The following is a 9,750-nucleotide window of genomic DNA, read 5'->3' on the forward strand; positions in this document are numbered from 1 at the left end:
ATTGGTTGAGCAAGGTGGTGACGTAGCTTAACCTGATTGGCTTGTAGGTGAGTTTCGCGCACGGATTGGCTAGCTTAGCGGAACCATAAGAAAACATTTACGATCGTTTAGAATTAAGCGGATTTGATTAAAAACATGAGTTATTACTACAAAAAAGAGAAGAAGCTTACCGTACATGGTTTCAGAAATTGAAAAATTTAATTAAACCTGACAGGAAATTAGAAACGCGAGTTGGAAAGTTACTTCATAAGTACAAAACACCTGCAGCCTATATGGAAGGTGAATATGGTTATCATACTTGTCATTGGTTTGATAATTGGATGGATTATACCAAAGATGATGGTGTTTTAGCATGGCCGGAAGATGGATCATTTAATATGAAGGTTTTGAAAAACTTGGGAGAAAAAATGATGGCTCTTGTGCCAAAGCCTAGACCTACTCAATTTGAAGCTTTAGTTGAATGGGAGGATGAGATGTTTGAACTTGCACGAGAAAACAGTGGTATAACCAGAGGTCCAAAATTAGATATTAAGAGGGAAACTCATGAAGATAGAATGCGTCATTGGAGACAGGCAGATATGTGTAATGGCATGTACCCAGTGAGAGAGATGGTTACTGAAATACCAGGTCAAAAGAATACCCAAAAGAGAAATAATATTGTTGAAGAAAGTGATTTAGAAGATCCAGTTTTAGAAGAGATTTATAATACAAAACTGAAAAAACCTCCTCCTTATCAACCAGCATGTACATGGTCTTCCCCGATAATTCCTCCAAGAACAAGAATTTCCCCAACTGCACCTCCTAGAGAAATTATTAATGAAGCATCACCTAGATTATATACAAATAATGCAAAAACACCTGAAAGAGTAGAAACTAGGACTAACTCCAGTATTTCTGGTGAAAACAGAATTTAGGATGAAACCCCAGTTCACAGAAATGAAATCCCAAGAAATGTAAGGAGAACAGAAGGATGTGAGGAAATGCCAAATACTTCAGAATATCTTCGAGCAAAGGAAGAATTAATACAGCAGTTAACTAAAGGTATGGAAGCAGTAACGGTACCAGTAACAATTGGTCCTGTTCAACCAGTATTTGATCAAAGAGAAATTAGACACTCAGCTTTAACTATTCCACTAAATGCTGAAATTCAAAAAGTAGCTGAAAAATTGTATTCAGAATTATCAGAGATACACCGAGAAAAAACAATGCCCGACGTAACTTTTAATGAAGGTTCATCATGTAAAACTCCATTTGGAGCAGAATCAGATACTGAAACTCCAGAAAGAAGTATAAATAAAATAGATTTAACGCATACCCCAAAGACTCCAGAAAATAAATTACTAGATGTTGCTAAACTAAAAGCAGATTTAGAGGAATAAATTATTGGCACAATTGGACCTGACAATTTAAAGCATTATCAGGAGGAAGAATTATTGTTTATTTGTAAAAGTATACAATGGAAAACTAAAAATAAGTATGATCAGTTAGAAGAATTGGCTGTTGAATTGGAAATTGATTTGAGCAGGCAGAAGAATTTGGGAAAGCATTACAGAATAGATTTTACCGAAAAGGATATTGAAAATATGAATTCTAATAGAAGAATAGTGCATATTAAGGATTTAATTGTATACCTTAAGAGATTAGGGGACTTAAGTAAATGGAGAGTTAACTGGACAAAGAAAAGAGAGGAAGAAAGGAGAGAAAGAGGTGAAATGGCAAATCAGTTCCCGATGAGAGAAATAGCAGGTGGTGGGTATGTACATGTCCCTTGGACAAGACAGGACATTTTGTTGTTCACAAATGATTTTCCTCGGCTGAGAGAAAAGCCTGTGGAATGGTATCGACAGGTAGATAGATTTATCAAAGTCTCAAAAGTTCTGTGGATTGATCTTGATGGATTCTTCGACATTGTTGTCCCATCAGATCTTTGGACAGAATGCAAGGTTTCTGTGGGTTGGCCCAAGGAAGAACCTGAAAGAAATAGAGTAACAGGTGCTCCATCATCAGATGTTATGGAACTGTATGATAAAGTAATTTATTGGTTGAAAAACAAGATTCCCCCGAAAGAAGTCGATTGGGTTAAAATAGACAGAACAAATCAAGAGCCAAAAGAAAAAGTGCATTCATTTTATGAAAGGTTACTGTTGGTTTTTAAACAGTACAGTGGCTATGAAAAATTAAGTGAAAAGGACATGAGCCACTTTATTTACAGGTTTGTTTATGGCTTAAGACCTGAAAGTGGAGAGATGATTCGAAACGGGATTGTCGGCTGGCAATCACTCTCAGTTGATGATATTTTGAGAAAGGCTAAATACTGCAGTGACGAGATAGATGCCAAGCAAAAAAAGCTAAAGGAGAAAGCTATGTGGGCACAGGTAAAGGTAGCTGAACAGCAAATAGCAACCCTCGATAATAAAAATGTCAATAAGAATCAAGGTAAATTTAAGGGAAATTATAACAAACTGAAATTTAATGTGAATATTGAAGAGCTTAAGCAGAAATTACCATGTTTTAATTGAGGCGAAATTGGACACTGGAAGCGCAAATGTAAAAATCCGCCGAGAAATTTTAAAAATGCATCATTGAATCCACAGATGCAGAATGAGATAAATCCGCAGCAACAGCTACAGCGACAGCTACAGCAACAGCTACAGCGACAGGTAGTAAATCAGCAGAGTCAGATTCCACAACCACCACTTCCAAATTGTTTGAATGTGCAGAGATACAATACAGAGACGGGATTTTGTGGTAGTGATCAGGTAAACAAACCGCAAAGAGTGAATGTGCCAAATATTTCTCAACAATATTGGTTAAATGAAAATGGGGGTAGTGATTCTGAAGATTACTTATGACGGTGCCTGAGAGAGGAGGAAGAGTGTGTGCTTAGAGCCACTCTTGAGGTAGATCAGTCTGGTCCATTTGTAAGTGGGAAAGTGAATGATGTAGAAATCACTTTTCTAGTGGACACAGGTGCTACCCGTTCTACTGTTAGATCAGTTGAAATAGAAAACCTGCCTCTCTCTGGGGATACCATCCAAGTAGTTGGCGTAGCTAATCAACAAATTAAAACAGATTTAACAGAACCAGTTAAGGTTGAAATTGGGAAATTTAAAGACAAACATAGATTTGTGGTTTGTAACAGCAGTCCTGTAAACCTGTTAGGGAGGGACATACTTTGTAAAATGAATTGCAAAATATATTGCTCACCGGATGGTATAGAGCTCCAAACACTTGAAGAAGATGGGCTTTACAAGTTAACTATGTTAATGGTTGAAGCAGAGGAAAGTAAATTGTTTCCTGCATTTGAAAAAGATAATTTGCCTGAAGAATTAATAGAAACAGTCAATGCTAAAATTTGGGATTTGACAGGAAGTGAAATGGGCTTAATGAAAAATGTTGATCCAGTAAAAATTACAGTTAAACAAGGAGTAGATTTTCCAAAAAATTCCTCAGTATAAAATGAAGGCAGAAACTATTGAAGGTGTCATACCTGTGATTGACAAATTCATACAACAAGGTGTTCTAAAAGAGATCGAGAGTAGTCCATGTAATTCACCAATTATGGGAATTAAAAAGCCAAACGGAACTTTTAGGATTGTTCAAGACCTGAGAAAAGTTAATCAAATAGTTGTTCCATGTTGCCCAGTTGTTCCAAACCCTGCAGTAATTCTTTATCAGATTCCGCATGATGCAGAATGGTATACAGTCATAGACCTCTGCAATGCGTTCTTTACTGTTCCATTGCATCCAGATAGCCAGCAAATTTTTGCGTTCAGGTTCCCGGATCGCATCCTAGCATGGTGTCGTATCCCTCAAGGGTATTCAGAAAGTCCATCTATTTTTAATCAGTTGTTAAAGAAATCCCTGGAGAATCTAGATTTACCTGGTAAGTCAACATTGGTGCAATACATAGATGACTTGTTTGTGGCTGCAAAAACACGAGATAACTGTGTGACAGATACCATTACGCTGTTAAATCATCTGGCAGATGAGGGACATAAAGTATCCCTTGCAAAATTACAGTTTTGCAAACAAGAAGTAAAATACATTGGACACAGAATCGCAAAAGGAATCAGACACGTAACAATTAAGAGAATCAAAATGATTCAGGGAATGCAACCTCCAAAAATACAGAGACAGGTCAGAATGTTTCTAGGTATGGTTGGTTATTGTCGTCAATGGATTAGTGGATTTTCAGTAATTGCAAAACCACTTCAGAGACTAACAAAATCAGACATAAAAGACCAGATTATTCTGACACAGACTGAGCTGGAAACTTTTGAAAAGCTTAAAAGAAGTCTGTGTGAAGCTCCAGCTCTGGGTATGCCAGACTATGAGAAGGGATTTGAGTTGTACTGCAGTAAGAGGGAAGGTTGTGCATTGTCAGTCTTAATTCAGAGACATGGAAAACTGAGAAAGCCAATTGCTTATTTCTCAGCAGTTCTTGATCCAGTTGCAAAAGCATTACCAGGCTGTTTAAAAGCAGTAGCTGCAACAAGTGTAAGTCTTGAGCAGAGTGAAGGAATCATAATGGGATTTCCTGTAAAGGTCTATGTACCTCATTCTGTTGAAATTCTCCTTACCAAAAGCAAAACACAGCACCTGACAAGTAACAGATTAACAAAATACGAGAAAACCATTCTGGGATCAGATAATGTCTCAATAGCAAGGTGTGTAAATTTAAATCCTTCCACATTGTTGCCTGATGGTATTGTAACAGAAATCAGAAATTAAAATGACATAGATCATGAGTGCTTGGATGTTTTAGAATATTGTACTAAACCCAGGCAGGACATTAAAGATGTCCATTGCCAGAATCAGATTTTATTTACTTTGTTGATGGATCGTGTTTAAGAACGGAAGAAGGTGTTCTGAGAGCAGCATATTCTGTTTGCACAGTTGCAAATGTGGTTGAAGCTTCCTGTCTCGAAGGAATTCGTTCAGCTCAAGTAGCAGAATTGATTGCTTTGATTCGTGCTTGTGAAAGAGCAAAAGGAATTAGAATTACCATAGTGACTGATAGTCAGTATGGGTATGACGTAGTTCATGACTACGGCCAGCTTTGGTCACAAAGAGGTTATTTAACTTCTGCGGGATCACCAATAAGAAATGCAGAATTGATCAAAAGATTGATCGATGGCATTCAGTTACCAGAGAAAATTGCTGTCGTGAAATGTGTTGCTCACAAAAAAGGAAATGATTACATTACGAAAGGGAATGCTTATGCAGATGAGATTGCTAAGCATTGTACAACACACAATTATTCAATCAATCGGGAAAAAAATGATGAACATGTTTTGAATTCACTTTTGCTAATATCTGTAGTTGAGACATGGCAAGGAGTTAAGGATTTACAAGATGAGGCAGACGATGAAGAGAAAAACTCATGGTTGAGAGCAGGTTGTGGACAGCGAGAGGAAGATGAGATCTGGGTTTATAAAGACGACAGACCAGTTATGCCAAATAGTATGATTGCTGACATGGCTAGAATGTATCATGGTCCAGGACACATAGGGAAAGATTCTATGATCAGGTTATTTAGGCAGACATGGTTTAACCCAAAATTCAGAATAATTGCAGAATCTTTTTGTCAGAGATGCTTAGTCTGTCAACAAATGAACCCAAACAGAAAAACAGTTGTGAGCATGGGAACCATAGGACGGGAGGGTGGTCCTTTCACCAGGTTACAAATGGATTTCATTGACATGCCTCCGCATAACAAATTGAGGTATGTGCTTGTGATAGTCTGTTTATTTTCAAGATGGGTGGAAGCGTTCCCAACACGTCATAATGATTCAGTTACTGTTGCAAAATTGCTTTTAAGGGAAATCATACCTAGGTACGGATTTCCAGTGACTGTTGAAAGTGATCGTGGAACACATTTTGAAAATAGATTGTTACAGTTGATTTGTGAAGCATTAAATATAGAACAAAAGCTGCATTGTGCCTACAGACCAGAAGCATCAGGTGTGGTTGAGCAAATAAATGGTACTATCAAGAATAGAATTGCAAAGATGTGTTTAGCTACAGGAGTAAAGTGGACAGATGCACTTCCACTTGTTTTAATGTCTTTGAGAAGTACTCCAGATAAAAAGACAGGACTGAGGCATCATGACATTGTCATGGGAAGAGTCATGAGACAAGCATTTATACCAGTTGGAAAGATAATGAGTATAAATGATAGCATCATTTTGGAATATTGCAAGAACCTTTCTGATGTCGTGACATCTGTGTTCCATCAGGTGGGAACAGATATAATTGCAAAAGACAAAGAAAAAGCTCATGATCTGTTACCAGGAGACTGGGTGAGGACAAAAATTCACAGAAGAAGAAACTGCCTAGTACCCAGGTGGCAAAAGGCCAGACAGGTGATTCTTGTCACAATATATGCAGTAAAGTGCAAAGGATTGAAAAGGTGGATTCACGCTAGTCACACCATTCGTGTGCCGACACCTGAAAATCCTGACGAAGGTGACACTACAGCTGATTCAGATTCCGAAGAGGAACCTGAAAGAAATCCAGATCCTGAAGATCAACAGGAAAGTCGACATCTGGAAAATTCGAATGCGAATGAGGCATTGAATGAAAATACTGAAGAAATCGTAATACTAGACTCTGAAGATGATGAAGTTGTCTTAGAAAAAGAAGCAGAAAAAGAGTCTGAACAAAAAAAAGAATCAAGATCAGGACGGTATTGATAAGCTGAGTGAAAGCTCTGAAAGAAGGAATGAAAATTCTGAAACTGGGAAGTTGAAGGTAATTGAAGAAGAAGAAGACGAATGACCAAGTACCAGCTATAAGGATAGAGTTCCGCACAGAGTGGAGCTGCCGAGTAAAGAAGTACCATTGCTGGATGTGCGAATCTCGCCTCAAGTTAAACGGAGAGAAATCCGAGATTCTACTGCTAGGCAACCCACGCAAACCCCCAACGTCCCTCTCTTGGCCTCTATGCATGGGCTCACCTCCTACCCCGAAGGCAGAAGTCAAGTGCCTGGGGATCTGGCTAGACCAGGAGCTTAGTTTTAAGACCCAGGCCAGGAAAACCTATGGCATCTGCTTCGGTCTCATCCAACAAGCACGAAAGATCCTCCATCTTCTCCCCTTCCAATCTAGTAAAATGCTTATCCAGGGTCTGGTGAACTCTAGATTGGACTACGGAAATGTCCTGTACCTAGGAGCTCCGGCCGCAACCTAAAAAAAACTGCAATATGCCCAAAATGCAGCCGCCAGAATCCTTACAGGTACCAAGTCCAGATGCTCGGCCAAACCGGCTCTCAGAAGTCTCCACTGGCTCCCGATAAAAAAAAGGGTCACTTTCAAGGCATTATGCATTACACATAAGCTAATGCAAGGCAAAGGCCCGCCAATCCTGGAATCCCTCATCAAACCCTACCACCCTAACAGACAACTCAGGTCTGACTCTCTCTCCCTTGCCTGCATTCCAAGACTAAACAGAGCATGATCAGGGGAAAGATTGTTTTCCTACAATGCCCCTAAACTGTGGAACTCTCTTCCGCTGTCCATTCGAAGAGAACACAACTTACTCACTTTCCGCAGGCAACTAAAAACTTGGCTCTTTCCATAAATCTAGCTCTCCCCCTCCCCCTCTGGAATAATAGGTTGTATGTCAGCGCTGGGACGCCCCAGGGTAGCTACGCGCTTTAGAAATCTAAAAATAAATAAATAAATAAAATACCTGAGTCCAGAATTCAAATTTCTGACAGTGAAACTGATGAAAGTGATGAAGAATCTCAAATAAGAAATTTCAGAAAAAGAGCTTGGAGAGCAGAGTGTAACACATCTGAACCCAAGAAGAAACTGACAAGAAAAGGTGATAACTGGCCTAATGAAAATGATGGTCTAAAATTCAAATTTGTGAACAGATCAAAAGAACAGGTGAACGAAGTCACTAGTCAGAAAAGTGACTGATAAGAAAATTCAAACAGGAAAGAGAATAGAAGTGATTAATAGTAGAGCAAAAAGAGTTGTAAAGCCAACTCAGAAGTACTAGTCCCCTGAGTGGACTTACATAATCATCCCACCTGTGGTGGAGGTGAATAGTAACAGTCAGGAAGATTTAGATGACATGAGTGGCAATGATTGAAATAGTATCTGTATAATTGTTTTGGCATAAGGCTGGAGAAATTGTGTTAGGTGACACAAAGTCGAAGAAATTGTGTTAGTTAGTAGGTAGGGTTTTCTTTTTTAAAAAAAATAAAAAAATAGGGGGGTGTTAAAAATATTTAGAAATTTTTGATTTTTGTATTCTTTGAAAAACTTTGATTTAGAGTTAAAGATGCCTTTTGTGAATAATAACTCGAGATGTTCTATCATCAAGAGATGTTGTAAAATGTCTTTAATCTGTGTGGTTTTGTTAATCTTGGTTTGGTTAGTTTTAGCTGTAATTTTCCATTTTGGAATCGACAATTTCCATTTTGGAATCGACAAGGAGACATACAAAATTAATATGACAAGCAAAGCTACAGTTAAACAAGAAAAACATAGTACAGCAAGTAAAACTAACAGAGTTATTGTTCATAAACCAGAGATCCACCAAGATAGATCTGCTGGTGATTTTTCTAGTAACACTTTTTCAAGGCTTCTAGCTGAGTATGTTATGGTTATGGAAGTCAAAGACTGTTATATCTGTGTGAAATTGCCTGCTTCTGTTTCGGAGGGAGTGACATACAATATGCTTCCTCTTACTTATGGCATAACCCGTAGTGTGATAGCTACTTTAATTTATCAAACTGGTCGTTTAGAATATTACTATTCGAATCATGACGAAATCTTTGCAAACTTGAAAGTTGAGAAAAGCTTAAATAAGCATAAGCAAGCTAAGCAGATGAGGGAATTCTTTATTGTGACTAATGAACTTACCTACGAGTATGCTTTTAAAAACAATTTAACTTGTAAGTTGAGAACTGAAGAAAAATCTTTCTTGAATTTAGTTGAAGAGAGAAGAGCAATTTATAAGAGAAATGAAATGCTTAAGCAAACTAAATCAAAGTTTTGGCAGATAGAGGACGAAAAGTTAAATGGCAAATCTTTTGAAAATGTTGCTATTCACATAGATAAACCTGTTAGTGGTAAACTTTGCATTAGAAGAGATAATACGTTGTTTGATAATTACTTTGTAGGTGCCAGTCAGTGCGAGGATACATATCAAATCTTGGGGGGTTGGGGATTCAAAGGTGGCAAGGATCCAATTTTCCCTGGAATTTATTTTGTGTGTGGCGAGAAAGCCTATTACAACCTCCCAGACCACTGGTATGGGACTTGCTTTGTTGGTTTAGTCTTTCTAAAAAATTTTCATGTTGACAGAAATGCAGAGGGTTCATTTGAGATCAGCAATCATCTGAATAGATACAAAAGAGAAAGTTTCTCAGAAATTTAGGGAGACATTTTTGAAGCAGTAATACCTTTAATGGGTATAACCCTGAATGCAGTCAAAATCAGAAAATTGTCCACAATTGTTGACAGAATGTCAACAGATACTGCTAGTGGTTTCCAATTAGTGGATACTGAACGTATTGCCATAAGGTCTATGGTAATGCAGAACCGTCTTGCTCTAGACATTCTGCTAGCAAAAGAGGGAGGAGTTTGTGGCATTTTACATGTCCAACACTGCTGCACCTATATCCCTGCTAAGAGTCAGAGTATTGAGATGTATATCAAAAACATTTCAGAGATACATTCAGAAATTGTACCCTTAGAAGATGAGGATTTTTCAGAACGTTTGAGTAAAAG

This window comes from Lissotriton helveticus, chromosome 4_1 (genome assembly GCF_964261635.1).
Source record: "Lissotriton helveticus chromosome 4_1, aLisHel1.1, whole genome shotgun sequence".
In the NCBI taxonomy this organism is placed as follows: Eukaryota; Metazoa; Chordata; class Amphibia; order Caudata; family Salamandridae; genus Lissotriton; species Lissotriton helveticus.